Source organism: Triturus cristatus, chromosome 9, assembly GCF_964204655.1.
Source record: "Triturus cristatus chromosome 9, aTriCri1.1, whole genome shotgun sequence".
In the NCBI taxonomy this organism is placed as follows: Eukaryota; Metazoa; Chordata; class Amphibia; order Caudata; family Salamandridae; genus Triturus; species Triturus cristatus.
Window position 1 is genome coordinate 29,793,681 of NC_140592.1, and position 18,059 is coordinate 29,811,739.

The 18,059-nt window shown below is 41.6% G+C and overlaps 1 long non-coding RNA gene across 1 annotated transcript in view; it reads right to left on the minus strand.

Moving 5' to 3' along the window:
* Window positions 1-5,159: 5,159 nt before the first annotated feature.
* Window positions 5,160-18,059, minus strand: part of LOC146797307 (uncharacterized) — a 496,953-nt gene continuing 484,053 nt past the window's right edge. Inside the window, exon 4 of the long non-coding RNA XR_014968466.1 lies at window positions 5,160-5,230. This is a non-coding gene — a long non-coding RNA (uncharacterized LOC146797307). The remainder of the gene's footprint in view (window positions 5,231-18,059) is intronic.

Consider the following 18,059-nt stretch of genomic DNA (forward strand, 5'->3'; position numbering starts at 1 on the left):
ACCAAATAGGAACTACATAGCACTTTCTAATTTATTGATACACCTTGAAACGAACATGAATATTGGTCCAGACGAGAAGTCAGGGATTCTTATTGGGGGTGATTCTAACGCAAAAATCCCAGGAAAACATCGATTAGAGGACAAAAGTTGTCCCGATTTAGCAGACCGTAGAGGTATTGAGCTTGTTAAGATATTAAACGAACACATCCTTAGTAATGTAATGGAAGCAAGCCAATCCCCAAGGTTGATCTGTGCCCCTACGCATAGAGGGAGAGACTCACATTCGACGATCGACTTCATATTTACATCCCCCCACCTAACAGACTGTGTTATAGACTTTAATGTGGTAGAGACTTTATATGGAGATCATAACCCCCTTATAGTCACTTTGTATTTGGGCCCCAGCCCAGTATATGCCAAATTTAACGGCGCAAGAAACATTATGCCATCAGGTGACGGTCTCCGTCTTAAATGGAGGGGAATTGATTGTGAAGCCCTACTTGACCGCGTAAAAAATGATCATCTAGCATTAATAAACTCTTGTTTATCACTTGACGGGGATTGCCACAGAATAGTTACCGACTTTGGTAAACTATGTGTGGCAATTAAACATTTTTGTTAGTCCCACTACCCACAAAGGCGAAAGACCCTAGATGGTTCGACTCGGCTTGCTCTAGGGCAAATAGGGAACTACGCAGGGTACTAACCATGAAGCCAAGGAATACAGTGGAGGTACAAACAGCTAGGAAATTTTATAAACAAAAAATAGCTGAAAGAAAGGCGGCACTTTTGATGGAACAGTGGGAGTCCCTGGTTGATAGCGCCAATTTGAAGAGCAGTGGGCCATTTTGGTCCGCTGTCAGGAAAATGCGCGACATGGGTAAACATTTATCCCCAATTGGCTGCAATATAACCAGTAGTACATGGGAAGCCCACTTTTCCAATATATATGCTGCTCCCTTTGAGGAAATAATTACCCCGGATCTGGGACAGCTGCGAGACCTACGGATTGATCTTTCCGAGGTGGTGACAGCCGTCAGAGAGAGTCTTGGCAACAAGGCCCCTGGACCAGATGGCCTTCCTATAGATATCATAAAGCACAGTTCAGATCTATGGGCACCAATTTTATACAATGTTTTTAACAGTTTGTCAAGAGCGCCCATCCCTAAGACGTGGTCTCTTAGCATTATCGTTCCAATTTACAAAAAGGGCGATAGGTCAGATCCAGCTAACTACCGCCCAATCTCGCTTTTGGACAATACTTTAAAAATACTTGGGCGAGTTATTTATAATAGGGTGGTAGAGTGGGCTGAAGATTCTGACCTATTGGATCCATGTCAGATGGGATTCAGGAGTGGGGTGGGCACGGTCGAGCAATGTTTGAACTTAAAACTAATAATTGATAAGTATACCGTTGCCCGATCCTCTCCCATATACCTCGCTTTTATGGATCTTTCATCTGCGTTTGATTTGGTAAACAGATCAAAATTGTGGTCCATGCTTCTTAATTATGGACTGGACGAGCCCTTAGTGCATTTCCTGGCGCACCTCCATACTGACCTCAGGGCACAAGTCAGGATTGGGTTGGGAGGTGAAGTCTCTGGAGTTATAAAAATTGGTAGGGGGGTCAGACAGGGGTGCGTTTTAGCACCCCTGTTGTTTATCATTTATATCAATGGCAGAGCAAAGGCTTTAAAACAAGTAACTAGAGATGTCCCAATTGTCCAGGGGCATCCTCTGCCAGTTCTACTATACGCAAATGATGCGGTCCTTATGGGCCGTACCCCTAATGCCCTCCGTTTGCTTGTGGAAAATTTTGTACATCATATGGAGGGCTTAGACCTGCGCGTGAACTTTAAAAAATCTTTTGTTATGTCATGCGGACCTGGTAAACGGAAACTTAACACCATCCATATCGGGTCTGATAAACTTGATTCTGTAAATTCTTTTATATATTTAGGGGTGGCTTTCGCTGCGAACAACTCGTGGAGTGGGCATCTTGCCCACGCCACGAGTAAGTTCTCGAAGGCCATCAACTCAATACTGAGTCTCCTACGCCCTAAGAAATTAGGTGCAACCAGTGCCATTTTAAATTTTTTTAGATTGCAGTGTATCCCTGTCGCCACTTACGGGGCTGAAGTTTGGGCTTCTGCTAAAAACCCCAGTATCCAACGAGAAGAGACACGTTTCTGTAGGAAAGTACTGGGTGCCCCAATTTTGTCCCCTGAATTTATCTGTCACAAAGAGTTAAACCTCCCTTACATTTGTGATTTTATTAGAAGTAGACCAGCCTTATTCTGGTTGAGAATCTGGAGGAATAATGCAGCCTCTTTAACACAAGATATAATTAAAGACTGTCTTAAATGTGACCACGGTCTCCTAATTCCATGGCTAGCTGGAGTTTTAAAATTATTAAGTGCCGTGAACAAAGGAGATCTCTTCTCAGATCCCTCCAGAATTGGATGTCAAGATAAGGCAGAGGTCAAACAAGCACTATATGCACTCTTTGAAGCAGAAAGGATGGAAAGGGAAACACCTAAACCTACCGTTGCCAGATATTTGGAGAATGACCTGCCCAGGCAACCTCTCCCACTTTATCTCACTCTTCCTATGTCCAGTTGGGAGAGGTCTCTGTTATTTCGATTAAGGGCAGGTTCCATAAAATTCATGTTGGGTTTCCCGTTGGGTTATAACTCTATTACAGAATGTAACCCCTGCCCGTGTGATGGCACCAGCAAACAGAATGATTTACATTTTTTATTTTTCTGTAAATTCTTTTTAAAATATATTAACTGGTTTTTAACACCCTATTTTAGAAAGCACAGACCCCTCTCCCTGGAGGAGTCCCGTCTGATGTTACTCTCCCTGGATTCAGAGGAACTGACTTTTCGCACTAGCACCTTTTTAAGACTAATAGTTCGTGTACGCAATATGATGGAAAATCCCTGAAAGATTGCTGTTTTAGTTCCTTTTTCATTTTTAAAGACACTGTATTTTGTATATTGTAATAATGAATTGTTTTTATGTCTGTACTTTTATGAATTCAAGTAATTCGAATAAAGGTCTTTTGATTTGATTTGATTTAAAGACCTCTCAAGAGGCTGCCTTTGACTGTTGCCTGATAGTGAAAAAGGAACCTTTTAGACAGGTGATTCCTTAATTATAGGGTTGCTGAATCACTTAACATATTTTATCCATTATGGTAAGTTTTCTATACCTCTGTGGCCAAGGAAATATGTTCCTTAAAGTATGATGCCAATTTCTTTCTTTGTCTTCAAAGAATGTACAGATGTTCCATGTTGCAAACAGTAATTTTGATAATCGCTCTTTACTTACTTTTAAACAGATATACTTCATGTTGTCAGTTGTATATGAGGGGGAGGGGAAGCTTATCAACCTAACTAGTTGTTTCAGTTAAGCTAACCAAAGGCCTCCACTGCTTGGGAAAACTGCTTCTGCACCGGGTACTGGAATTTAAATTGTTGCTTAAAATTAGCTTTCTGATTGCATCAGTTGTATTAGTGATCAACAATGGATTATGGGTTTGCAGATCTGATCATCTTAATCAAAACTCAATTTTGCATAGAAACAAAATCCAAGGACGCATTTAGGATGACCCCTTACCTCCATCCTGGAACATATAGGAACCACGTTGCCAGAAGCAGCATCATTTATGCAACTGAAGGGTGAGAGAGAAAGGTGGTTAGTTACCTTTTCATAAATAGAATCAATGTTCATAGAATGGTGTTATTAATTAGCTCTTGCGTAGCTCAAAGCCAGCAATAGCATGATATTACAGTTCCTTTCACTGGCCTGAACTACCAAGAGTAGCATTTTTCTTCATCTTATTTGTTGCTTTCTGAAGGCATTATCCATCCTCTGCAACCAAACTGGTTCTCGGTTCGTCTACAGGTGAAACTCAAGGCTTTTTTAAGAACCGACACTGCAATGAATGGCCGGGCCATCCCAAGCCCGAGCAATCCCACATAATGTTTCATGTAAAGGCTGTACCAAGCCTGAGCAATCCCACATAATGTACCATGTAAAGGCTGTACCAAGCCTGAGCAATCCCACATAATGTACCATGTAAAGACCGGACGAAGCCTGAACAAGCCCACATAATGTACCATTTAAAGACCGGACAAAGCCTGAGCAAGCCCACATAATGTACCATGTAAAGACCGGACGAAGCCTGAGCAATCCCACATAATGTACCATGTTAAGGCTGTACCAAGCCTGAGCAAGCCCACATAAAATACCATGTAAAGCCGGCACAAAGGACAAGTTAGACTAAAAACCATCAACTGTCAGGACAAGCTACAAGACCAACCATAAAGCAAACCCTTAAAAGTCAGAGAAGAAAAGGCCCTGCCCGACTCCAAATCATTAGTAACTGCACCCAACCAAAACACAACTATTAAATACAAAAGCCATCAACCGTGCCCAGGCAGACAAACTATTCACAGCCCACGAGAAGCTAGGAGTTTCAAAGGCACATTCAGGACTATACAAACAGGAAAGAAAACAGCTACCAAGTGGAACAAGAATGTTTTGCATTATTAACAATTTGTTTCTAACAATGTACTTGGGAATCGTGAACTCAGCTGGTGATTGTTATGTTTTGTGAACCCATGCCAGTACCTCGTCAGGGTACTATGCATTCTTATGTATTCAAGTATCTTTAGTCACAAAACCACAGTCATCTGTTTGCCACATATAGAAAATGATTTGGCCTCTGCCTCAATAGCGAGGTTATGATACCAAGGCAAGCAGAGCTACGTAGTGTCACCACCATTGCTAATGGGAATGTGAGATCAATATGCACGGTGCTGTAGTGGAGGTGAAACATATCCTGCGTCAACTATAAAGCTCTTCTTTAGGATCCATATAAATCCCAATATGATTCAAAAATATAAAAGAGAGGCCGTGTCAGACACAAAACTATCAAGAAGAGACTCGCAGAGCTTCAACCCCATCAATCAAGCACCAATTAAAAGGAAGGCCGCCCAACCAAGCCGAACATCAGGACCACTTAGGTCTCCAAACAGAAGAAGGCTGTTTCTACCAGAGAACCAGAGGAAAGCACGGCCCCTCCCCCTCTCTTCCAACTCTAAAGCACCCTTCTACTCTGAACAAATTCACTCACCCTAGGGATCTCAAAAGAAGTAGAAAGGGATCCATCTGTGAATGCCAGGAGATGGAAGTCTGATCATTCGCCAACAACAGAAACCTAAAGAAAAAAATACAGCGTGAAAGAAATACAGTAGTTGAAAATACCTTAAAAACACACTTAGACTTGTGAGCTTCACAGGATGGTGAGTTAAATCGATGTAAAAAGCAAACCTCTAAGAAGTCTGGGCCTGGGGAGCATTAGGTGCTATTGTATCCCTACTCCCTGGTGATGCACAGCCCCCCAATTGCACAGTCCAGCACCCCGAAGTAGGAAACACAATTGCCTAAGACAGCATTAGAAAAAATTAAAAGAAACCACTCAAATACGTTTTACTATGAGTCCTGTGAGTGAAAGGGGAGATGCAGAGGGAAAGAGCTCTTTATCGCTCTCTTCTGCTTCCACTGAAGGTGGGGCCTCGACTCAAATTGGAAAAACTTTCAAAGTGGGGGGCTACTGTCCCCATGTGCAGGCCATGGCACAACTAACAGGTGGTGCTATCTGATCACTAGTTATGGGTCTTCACTGGCCCAGTCTGACTGAACTACAACCTCCTCTCATTAGCAAATTGTATTTGCCTGTGCCAAACGCTCTGACCCTTTCCTTTAAATTCTGATTAAGGCAACCATGCAGACTCTGGGTTTCCCCTCGTCAAAAAGCCCCTCCCCACTCTGAGAGGAAGGGGGGGCATTAACTCATCTCATACTCTATGCCTGTTAATTCCCTTTCTTCGAAAACATACCACATTCCTGAAATGGCACAGTTTTGTGAAAAGATAGCATTAATAAAATAGAAATTAAAAAACACATTTTTACAATGTTATTTTTAAGAATATACCCCTCTGTAAATGAAAAGAGGGTGGGGGTTGGAGAGGCAGGTGTGAGGACCGAAACAGCCATATCCTATCTCGCTCTTCAGACATCTCTGTGCGGATTGAAACGGTCTGTATGCTTTATTGGAGTGGATGAAAGTTATTCATCCGCTCATCTTTCAAAATATGCTTTGACTCTAATTGACCCCTTTCCCTTCCCGTCTCCCTCACTGAAAGTCCTCCATTGTGATTCCTTTCTCTTTTCCTACTCACTTCTCATTTATCTATACTACATGTATCTCCTGCAATTAGAACTTGAAAGTGTGCAAGGAATACAACAATACATTTTAGAAAAGATAAATGTACATCCTAAAATAAAATCAATCTCAATTAGTCTTCTTAACTACATCAAAATCAGTATATATGACACCATAACCTTCACATTATAATGGAATGTCCTTTATTTCTCTATCTCTCACTTTTCACTCGTGCCTTCTTCCAGTTAATGTAACCCCCTCCAAATTTCATGGTCATATGGTTGTTTTACTCTTCTCTATCTCTCCCCTGCTTCGTCAGTGTCATTTCCCCATCCACTCGCTCCCTCTCTTCTTTTGTCCCACTTTCTCCTAAACATAATGTAAAGAAAGAGCCACTCTTGTGGTTTGGAACCCTATGATGACCTCCAACTACAACCATTTTAACTGACTTTAGTGTGTTATTTTACCCTAGCCTTAATGTAGGATGGTCCTGCATATATCTCCTTCTCTTCTATCCTGTAATCTTGCTGTCTTTCTTTGACATGGCCTCATGTCATCCTGCTTTCTGACTTTACCTTGCTTCACACCTTTCTGTGTGCACAGTGGTGCTTGTCAGTTGTGTGGATGAGAGTTATAGGTGCTGACTATTGCCTTTGACAGGGCCTCATGTCTGACTCTGCCTTGCTGCTGCGTGCACAGCAGTGCTTGCAAGTTGTTTGGGTATTCACTTTCAAGGTCTTGCTGTTTTCCTGAGCGATTGTTTTTGTTTAGAGTACTGTGGAAGGCCTTGTGAGAGCTTCGTCAAGACAGAGGCTGGAAGAAGTGTGAATGGAGGAAGAGACTTGAGAGCTCTTTACTACCATGAGGATGCTTGCTTGGTAATTGGCCAGTTCTGGCAAAATTCCTCTGGCGGTGGGAGGAGGTCTTTCACAAATCTTCTAGTGTGTATAAAGCTGAGGGTTGCAGGCTGGGAGTTTGGGAGTTTGGATTCCAAGCGAGGGCAGACGTGTCTATCTCAGATTGAACCCTGTTTGCTGAGCTCTGATCCCCGGCTGTGTGAAGACTTCCCCCGGCCAGAAGTGGGCAGTGTATGCATCAGGTGATGTATTGAGTTTTTTGGTTATTGCCATTGTGATGTGAGCCAGTGGCTGTGATCGTTTGAGATGTTTTCTTTGTGGAGTGGGAGGTGCACATCCAGAGTAATCCTCTACTGTGTATACATATATATATATATCTTTCTGATCTCTTGCAGGACGTCCAGTGTATCTTAATTATATAACAGTTATTGCTTGTTTATTAATCAGTATTATAGTTTGCTCAGTTATTGATTCATGCCTTTAGATTATGCGTTTGCGACATATATTTGAATCTTATGCATTTGGTATCTGAGATAGCCTTTGTTTAGAGAGTATTATGTAATAAACCCTAAACCTTATTCTAAAACTGATAGAGTCTTTGCACTCTGTTAAATAAAACCCCTTTTCAAAAAGGTGCTGTTTGTTTTGTGTTGAAGTCTTGCTGTGCCAGGGGTGGTAAGACATGCTCAAAAGTGTATATTATTCAAAGGTGCAGTGCTATATTTGCCTCCCAAGTGGGAGTGCAGGGATTGGGTGTGGCTTATTGGTGAGAAGCCACATTCAAAACACATTCTCATTACACTCCAACAATCTGTCACTCTAGCACACTGTTTTTGTGTTTTTATCATTTTGTTCCAAGAAGCAGAATTAATTCCCTTCTTCAGAGGAAAACGGCAAAAAGCTCTAACGTCATTATCCTGAACTGAAGAGTCTAAAGTTTAGCAAGGATGGAGCCCTCAATCAAAGAACCAGTCACTGATGCATGTTCACCTTTCATTGGTAAGCAGGATGGAGAGGTCTATTCTAGTAAATAGCCATGCAGCCCCCCCACCACCCTGCCAACCCTGGTACCATCAACTCAAATGGTAAAGAAATGATAAAATTAGGAGAAACATGCACTTCACCAAATACCTTTGTGTAAAAAGACGGTAACGTTTAGTTTTCAGAATATAAAGTAATACACATTTTAAGCAAGTAGTCAACATTCCAACATTAGAATGTATAATCTGACAATGATTTTTATCGGGATAAACTGAGAATATATTAATTGTTTTGTATCCAATTGTATGTTTGTGTGCCCATTGGATTGTCATAAATAATTTTTTTAAAGCAACAAATCTCAAATTACTTGTGTAAAAAAGTGATGCTCCGCTTTCAGACCGCCAAGTAAGTTCCCCAAATTCAAAACAAGTTTCCAAAATTCAAAAAAGTTGCCCTTTCTCCAGTTAGTTAGGTGACGCAGTAGAAAGTCTCCAAGATTATAATAAGACTCCGAAGACCAATGCTTCTAACCAAAAGGGCAGAGTGGAGAAACCTAACTCATCCACCTCAGAGCAAAAATGGCCACACAGCTGGGTTGAGGCACACTGATGAGCAGGAGGGACTATGACATGGCTGGTGAGGTCATTTGGATTATATCCTTGACCATCACAGCAAGGTTTGCAAAATGCCAAACGACTGAGGCCAAGTAGCATCTCCCTATTTTCTGACTTTACCGAATCTTCTAATTAAGTTTATTCTTTGCTTTACTCTGTTTAAAGGACCGAATGTTGTTTTTAATAGAAAAATGTTTCTTTTCCTTATTTCAGGGATTTTAATGTGGCCTTTTGGCCATATGCTTCTAAAACTATGGAAAGAATATCAGGCTCCAGTGATGGGCATTGGTCTTTTCTCCACTAAGATAAACGAGAAGAAATTCCCTGGGACTAAACTCCAGTTTTTTTTTTACAGGAGGTTTTTTGTAGCATGAAAGATGCTTATTGTTAACGGGGCAAGGTGAGGGGATTTACCCCCTCTGCTCTCAAGTGCACTTGTAGCTAGTGCAAATTAAAAGACAAAAACGGTGTATCATACATGCAAACAATTTCCGGGCAGTTTAACACTGAAATATATGCAGCTTAGAACAGCCCACTAGGAACGGGGCACATTACATGTTTATCTTTATCAAGTGCACTTAGAACCTTAGAACTACCGGCCAAATTATCACCGCATTCCTTGCTATACCATTTTCAGTTCAACTGCCAGTATGTGCCTCAATAGGGAGTTGCTGTTTACTCCATGCAACTCCTTCAACAGCACTTACAATTTATATTAAAACGGGGTCCATTACACATTCATCCTTATCAAGTGCACTTGTAGCTAGTGCAAATTAAAAAATAAACAGTATGTCATACATGCAAACAATTTTCAGGCTGTTTTATACTGAAATATATGCAGCTTGGAATAGCCCACTAGGAACGGGGCACATTACACGTTTATCCTTTCCAAGTGTACTTAGGGGCAAATTTATGTTAGACTTGCGCCACTTTTACGCCGCCGCTGTGTCACTTTTGTGACGCAGCGGCGGCGTAAACCATGCGCCATGTTGCGCCTTATTTACAACGTGACGCATCTAGGGAGATGCGTCACGTTGTAAAGCCCTGCGCTACATTAAACCTGCGTCAGGTTTAATGTATGCAGGGTGGGCTTTCCATCGAAAAAAGCCTCGGAAAAGTGATGCAGTGAAATCTACAAGATTTCACTCAGTCACTTTTCCGACGCTGCTGCGTCAAAACCTTGCGCCTGCTTGAAACAGACGCAGCATGTTAGGTATGGGCAGCCCCTAAACATTGCTGGAGTTGCGTCGTGCTTGCGACGCGACTCCAGCAATGCGCCGCCCTTACGCCATCAGATGCGTCACGCATCTGTTTATCCTTGCGCCACGATGCGCTGCATTGTAAATGCGGCGCATCTGTGGTGGCGCAAGGGTAAACTTGCGTGACGCATCTTTCCTGGCGCATCCCTGCTGATTTGCAAGGATGCGCCAGGAAACGTAAATCTGCCCCTTCGAACCTTAGAACTACCGGCCAAATTAACACCGCATTCCTCACTATCCAATTTGCAGTTCAAATCCCAGTATATGCCTCAATAAGGATTTGCTGTTTACTCCATGCAACTCCTTCATAAACACCTCCATGACATACGCGGTGTCAAAACCAGAACTAAGCATGAATAGCAAAAGTTTTCTTAGCTTCAGCTTTATGTGCCACAATAGGGAGTTGCTGTTTACTCCATGCACTTCCTTCAACAGCACTTACAGTTTATATTAAAAAGGGGCCCATTGCACGTTCATCCTTAACAAGTGCACTTGTAGCTAGTGCAAATTTCTTTTTTTTAAACACTGTGTCATACATGCAAACAATTTCCGGGCAGTTTTATACTGAAATATATGCAGCTTGGAATAGACCACTAGGAACGGGGCACATTAAACGTTTATCCTTATCAAGTGCACTTAGAACCTTAGAACTATGAGCCAAATTAACACCACATTCCTTACTATACCATTTTCGGTTCAAATGCCAGTATGTGCCTCAATGGGAAGTTGCTGTTTACTCCATGCAACTCCTCCAACGGCACTTACAATTTATATTAAAACGGGGCCCATTAGATGTTCATCCTTATCAAGTGCACTTCAAACATTACAACTACCGGCCAAAGTAACACCGCATTCCTCACTATACCATTTTGTCTTCAAATGCCAGTATATTCCTCAATAGGAAGTTGCTGTTTACTCCATGCAACTCCTTCATAAACACCTCCATGACATAAGCGGTGTCAAAACCAGAACTAAGCATGAATAGCAAAAGTTTTCTTAGCTTCAGCTTTATGTGCCACAATTGGGAGTTGCTGTTTACTCCATGCACTTCCTTCAACAGCACTTACAGTTTATATTAAAAAGGGGCCCATTGCACGTTCATCCTTATTAAGTGCACTTGTAGCTAGTGCAATTTTTTTTTTCAAACACTGTGTCATACATGCAAACAATTTCCGGGCAGTTTTATACTGAAATATATGCAGCTTGGAATAGACCACTAGGAACGGGGCACATTAAACGTTTATCCTTATCAAGTGCACTTAGAACCTTAGAACTATGAGCCAAATTAACACCGCATTCCTTACTATACCATTTTTGGTTCAAATGCCAGTATGTGCCTCAACGGGAAGTTGCTGTTTACTCAATGCAACTCCTTCAACGGCACTTACAATTTATATTAAAACGGGCCCATTAGATGTTCATCCTTATCAAGTGCACTTCAAACATTACAACTACCGGCCAAAGTAACACTGCATTCCTCACTATACCATGTTGTGTTCAAATGCAAGTATATTCCTCAATAGGAAGTTGCTGTTTACTCCATGCAACTCTTTCATAAACACTTCCGTGACCTACACGGCTTCAAAACCACAACTAAGCATAAATTGCAAACGTTTTTCCAGCTTCAGCTTTATGTGCCACAATAGGTAGTTGCTGTTTACTCCATGCAACTCCTTCAATAGCACTCAAAATTTATATCAAAACGGGGCCCATTACACGTTCATCCTTATCAAGTGCACTTGTAACTAGTGCCATTTTTTTTAAACGGTGTGTCATACATGCAAATAATTTCTCTGCAGTTTTCTACTGAAAAATATGCTGCTTGAAGTAGACCACTAGGAACGGGGCACATTAAACGTTTATCCTTATCAAGAGCACTTAGAACCTTAGAACTACCGGCCAAATTATCACCGCATTCCTTGCTATACCATTTTCAGTTCAAATGCCAGTATGTGCCTCAATAGGGAGTTGCTGTTTACTCCATGCAACTCCTTCAACAGCACTTACAATTTATATTAAAACGGGGCCCATTACACGTTTATCCTTATCAAGTGCACTTGTAGCTAGTGCAAATTAAAAAAAGAAACATTGTGTCATACATGCAAATAATTTCCAGGCAGTTTAGTACTGAAATATATGTAGCTTGGGATAGCTGACTAGAAGCGGGGCACATTACACGTTTATCCTTATCAAGTGCACTTAGAACCTTAGAACTAGCGGTCAAATTAACACCGCATTCCTCACTACACCATTTTCAGTTCAAATGCCAGTATGTGCCTGAATAGGGAGTCGCTTTTTACTCCATGCAACTCCTTCAACAGCACTTACAATTTATATTAAAATGGGGCACATTAGACGTTCATCCTTATCAAGTGCACTTAAAACATACCAGCCATTTAACCCAGATCCTTGGACTGGGGATGAATGTTTGCATTTTCCAGCATTCTGTCCATCAATTGTTTCTTTTGCATATGTCGCCCTAAGTGGGAAGGGTTTGCCAGACGTGGGTCCCTTGCTCACTATACCACTGGATTTAAGCTAGCCTGGCTGATGAAGGGTGATGCCCAGAAACCGGTCCCAGGATGCTTGTTTCCGGTCCAGGGAAGACATGGCTTGGCAGTTTGGACTGGACTGTTTCCACAAGGAACGGGGTCAAGACAGATTTGCATATGGCTGGGTTCAAACTGGGGTGGTGTGGTGAGCAAAAGAATGATGGATTTAAGTTAACCCAGATCCTTGTGACTGGGGGTGAATGTTTGAATTGTCCAGCATTTCGTCCATCAATTGTTCCTTTTGCAATTGTGTAAAGGTATAGCATAACAGCAAGCATGGCCTCTTTGGAGATAAAAACCAAAGGTTGACTCTTGGCGTCGGACCAACATCCTGTGATCCTGAGCAAATTACTTAAATAATATATAAATAAGTGCTGCTTAAAAAAGCAATGCAATATGTTTAGATGCCAGAAGCAAAATATCATTTTGTTGCTAGAGCACTCCCTGCACCGTAATTAGAATAAACAGTTTAAGGTATAATGCTGTTGATCCTGACCAAAATCTTTAATGTTTGAAAGCTATGGAACGTTCTGTAAAACACCAGGTGAAATTAAGCAGTAGTAGTATAAATGGAGATGTTATTGTGTAAAGGTATGGCATAGATAGCAAATATGGCATCTTTGAAGATAAAAACCAAGTTTGAGTCTTGGTATTGGAACAAAATCCTTTGATTCTGGGCAAATTAAATAATATACAATTAAGTGCTGTTTTAAATAAGCAATGCAATATGTTTAGAACTAGAAGCAAAATGTAATTTTGTTGCTAGAGCACTCCCTGCATTCTACTTAAAATAAACAGTTTAAACTATAATGCATTGATCCTTGTTTAAATCTTTTAATGTTTGAAGGCTGTGGAAAGTTCTGTAACACACATGGGGAAATTAAGCAGTAATATTGATGGAAAGGCTATTGTGTGTAGCTATAGCACAGGAGGCAAAGATAACAATTACTAATATTGCATATTAGGCAAAGATGTCAACTTTTCAACTGGGGAACAAAAGTGAAGCTTTGGTATCACACGGTGATCATGGGCAAAATCCTTATTTTTGTAATCCGGTAGAAAGTCACCGGAGCATAAATTAAGCATCAGTATAAATGGGAATGCCTTTGTGTTAATCTATAGGATAGAAAGCAAGCATGTCAAATTTGAAGATCAAAAACAAAGTTTGAGTCTTGGTGTCGGACCAACATCCTGTGATCCTGGGCAAATTACTTAATGATCAGTTTTGTAACAAAATTATGAAGTCCTTTAGTGGTGCTTGTAAAAAGCACTGCTTATATGTAGATGCAGTTTAATGTATAAGCAATGTTGTTCATAATTAATTTTCATGGTGAATCTCGGAAAGCAGCTGCGCAAATTAAGCATTGCGTTTTATACAAATGCGTTACACTTCAGCAAGTTAGAAAAGTGAAAGAGAATGTTAATAATAACACTAAGTTGTATAATTATTAGTTTTACACAATTACGTACTGTGGAAGCTCCGACTTCAATGTAGCAGTATTATTGGTACAAACACCCTTGTTATATGGCAAAGATAATTACTTCAATAATATATCATTAAGGGTTGCTTTAAAAAATCAATGCAATATGTTGAGATGCCAGAAGCAAAATATCATTTTGTTGTTAGAGCACTCCCTGCATCCTAATTAGAATAAACTGTTTAAGTAATCATGCTGTTGATCCTGGCCAAAATCGTTCATGTTTGAATGCTATGGAAAGATCTGTAAAATACCAAGTGCAATTAAGCAGTAGTAGTATAAATGGAAATACTATTGTGTAAAGGTATAGCATAAAAATAAATCATGGCGTCTTTGGAGATAAAAAGCAAAGTTGGAGTCTTGGCATCAGACCAACATCTTGTGATCCTGGGCAAATTACTTCAATAATATATCATTAAGTGCTGCTTTAAAAACGCAATGCAATATGTTCAGATGCCAGAAGCAAAATATCATTTTGTTGTTAGAGCACTCCCTGCATCCTAATTAAAATAAACAGTTTAAGCTATAATGCGTTGATCCTGGCCAAAATCCTTAATATTTAAATAGCATGGGAAGTTCTATATAAAAAAACGGGTAAAATTAAGCTGTAATTTAAATGGAAATGCTATTGTGTAAAGCTATAGTATAGGAAAAAATAATGACAAATACTATTGTTATATAGCGTATTAGGCAAAGATGGCAACTTTACAGCTGGGGAACAAAGGTCCAACTTTAATGTCACACTGTGATCAGGCACAACATTTGTAATCTTTAAAAACTGTAGAAAGTACTGGAGAACAACAGATTTTAAATAGTTACATGGAGTTGTTTAAATGGGTTGCTTTGCACAAAACAGAAAGACAGGGATCAATTGTGTGGGAAGTACTATTGCTGTTTTCCCAGCAAAGGTAGACTGCAGGCCAGTGTTTACGATGTGATAAGGACGTCTAAGAAGTCACAGCCTATGGTTTGAAGAACAGAAACTTTACTTTTAGCTGCAAATTCCTGACTAACAAAAGATGGTGACATAGATCTTCAGAGGCTTGCCTAAGAGACAGGAAACAAATTGCTTGCGGGCATGTGTCTGTCCCGTGGGAAGTATCTGTGTAGGAAAGTAGGATCTGCTTCTTATGGTTACCCCTGCTTTTTGCGGATGTTGCGCTGTTTTCTGACTAGTCTGACTGGGATCCTGCTAATCAGGACCCCAGTCTATCTGCGTTCTCCTTTAAAATTGTTATGCATGCTCTTTGGTACACTCCAGATTGGATACTGGGGTACCCTTGTCAGGCCCTAGTATATGGTACTCATGTACCCAGGGCATAGGTACCCCAGAGGCCTCCCATGGGCTGAAGCATGTGTCATGCCACCCATAAGAGGTCATGCAAAAGGGAACTCCAGGTCTGCTTCTGCAACCTGTGTAAGATGGTGGTTGCACCACTTACTTTAGATATAGGTTCACTATATCTATATGTCACAACTCTTAAAACTTATAAGTCACCCCTTTAGCAGGCCTTATCAATCCTGAAGGCAGGGTGCTGGGTTTTACGTGAGGGGGTGTCCTTGCATGAGCAAGGCCCCTCTGCAGCCTTCGGAGTCCATTCTCCTGGGTTGTCTGTGACTCAGCCAGACATATAGGTAGAGGTGCATTATAACCTCGCGGTACATGCTATCTCGAAAACGGCTGAAACAAAACATGTCATGTTTGGTATCAAACACCTTAAAATCATACCTCCACACTGGCAACTGGTGTGGGAGGTATGATTCCACCCTTCCGAAGCAAGCTTTGTGGGTTCACCAGTTTACCAGTTTAGCCTTCTTGGTGGAGTCCAGCGAGGTATGGCTTGAATAGATCCCCCAACGTTTTCCTACCCAGAATGCCCTGCAAAGCTCAAATATAGGTAAAAAAAACACACTTCCCACATATTTTTGGGTGGAATCACCATGTCGGCACAAATGTCCTACCCCACAGCGTTCCCCTCAGTCTCCCAAGTAAAATTATACCTCACTTTTGTGTGTGGGGCAAGGGCCCGTGACTGGGAAAAACTCAAAATATAGGGAATAATGGTAAAGCTCAGAGAATATTAAGTGCAGGAGAGGGTAGGGGAGGGGCTTCTTTGAGTAGAGGATACCCATTATCACGATGATCGCCTCAATCAGAATCTAAAGGAATGATATTTAACTGAGCTAAGAAACTACACGTTTATTGAGGAGTTACATAAAGCGCCGCGTGTCACATTTTGGTTACTTCAGAGCTTTTGGAGCAGTAAAATACAACTTTCTGTTGAGAGGAGGTTGGAGTCCCGTCAGACCGTTCCCGTCGGTCACTATGTTGATGTCATGACTCTGGGATCCTATTTCTGTGCAGTCTGTGCCTTGGGACAACTTGGGCCCACATTGCATTCTTCAGAGCCCGCATCATGTGTTTCCCGGTTGATTCCCTCTCAGGTGCCTTCCTGGGGCCCGGGTGCTGTTTTGCTGTTTAGGGCCTACCTTGGTTGCACACGGATTGCAAACTTGATTTCTCCCCAGGGCCAGCTCTCTTGTGCATTTATTTCCCCTGGGGCCTCCCTGGGCCTAGCAGACCACCCCGCTCACAATTCTTAGGGCCCTGGTGTACTGTATTCCCTTTGCCTTGTGCGATCAAAATCTTATGCAATTTGTGGAGCACACATTTCAGACGCCATCTTGACTTGCAGGTGGCATTTTAACCGCACCAAACTCATGTGGTAGCGCTTCGCTTCGTTCCTTTGAGAGAGCAGGATGCTCTCCCTCTCCTCTGCTGGAAGACCTGCACACCGTCCTGTTTTTCATCTTCCTGCCTTTCCTGCGACATCTTGGGGTTTCTTGCAGTCACTCAAGTCGTCCATGCAGATCACTGTGAGCCTGCTCCAGCGACGCCACACACTGAGGCTAAGACAGAACACAAGACAAACGTTGGTGCAACAGCGGGCCCTTCCCTGTCCCCTACGTTCTTTGAGTTGAGTGCACAGCATAACAATCTGCTATACATCATCGAGATATTACAGGATTGTGCATTTTCTAGACTATTTGAATAAGTTGATGCACAGAGCATCTCTCCTCATACCCTTTGCACATTGCTATGCGCAACAAGACTGTTGCATTACCCTGTGCGTGTTCAAGTGCAGAAATTCAGAACCCTTGTGGACGATTCCCGAGGCTGTGCCTAAATAAGAGCCTGTTGCCCCTCTATGCCGGAATAGAGTAAAGACCTGCATCCTATCCTGCAATAGTGTGCACATGTGTTATTGCCACATTCACTCACCCTCAGACAGAAGACTGAGAACCGTGCAGAGCCAGAGAAAGAAGTGGGAAAGCCCCGGAGGTCCCAGTAGCTGCTTCAGAAGCTGCAAGTCTTTCCCTCTTTCTTATTTTGTCCCAACCTCCCTTCCCTTTTGGGACAGTGTTCGATTTGAGGTGTTCATTTCCCTCAATCGGACACAGCAGCAAAAGTGAGCAGAAGTCCAGCATCCGGATTTTGAAATCCTGCTTTATATCCTGCAAACTGGATATTCCAACCTTTTCAGACAAGTAATTTGGTGAAGTAACTTTTTTTCTGTTTCCTAATTTAATAATTTCTTTATTATTACTGAGTTGTTGGTGGTAACGTTGGAGAAGGGGAATAAGGGGTTGCATTGATGTTTGCTGCACCCTATACTTCCTGCTGCTGAATTAAAGGGTAAAGCACCAGCGACTGGTTTTCTAATTTAGTGGTCTCCATCTCCTGTGTTGTGTCTAGACTCTGCAGTTCAGGGCTATGTTGTGACTTAGGTGTTTTTCCCATTTCCTCTGAAGAGGGGAGAAAGAGAAAGTGAAGCACAGCTTGGATGGTAAAATAGACACAGATGATGCGGGTAATGGCGGTAGAGAAGGGTAATACTGTGGTATGACAAAGACATTTGGATGGAATTCCTGTGAATGTGAGAAGAGGGATGAATGAAAGTGAGCGGTAGAGTAAGATTGGATATACCAATTTAATTGGAAACAATATTAAGGGTGTCATGTGCTGATTTTTATCTACTTAAAGTAACTGAATTAGAGTTTGATTTTCTTATAGAAATG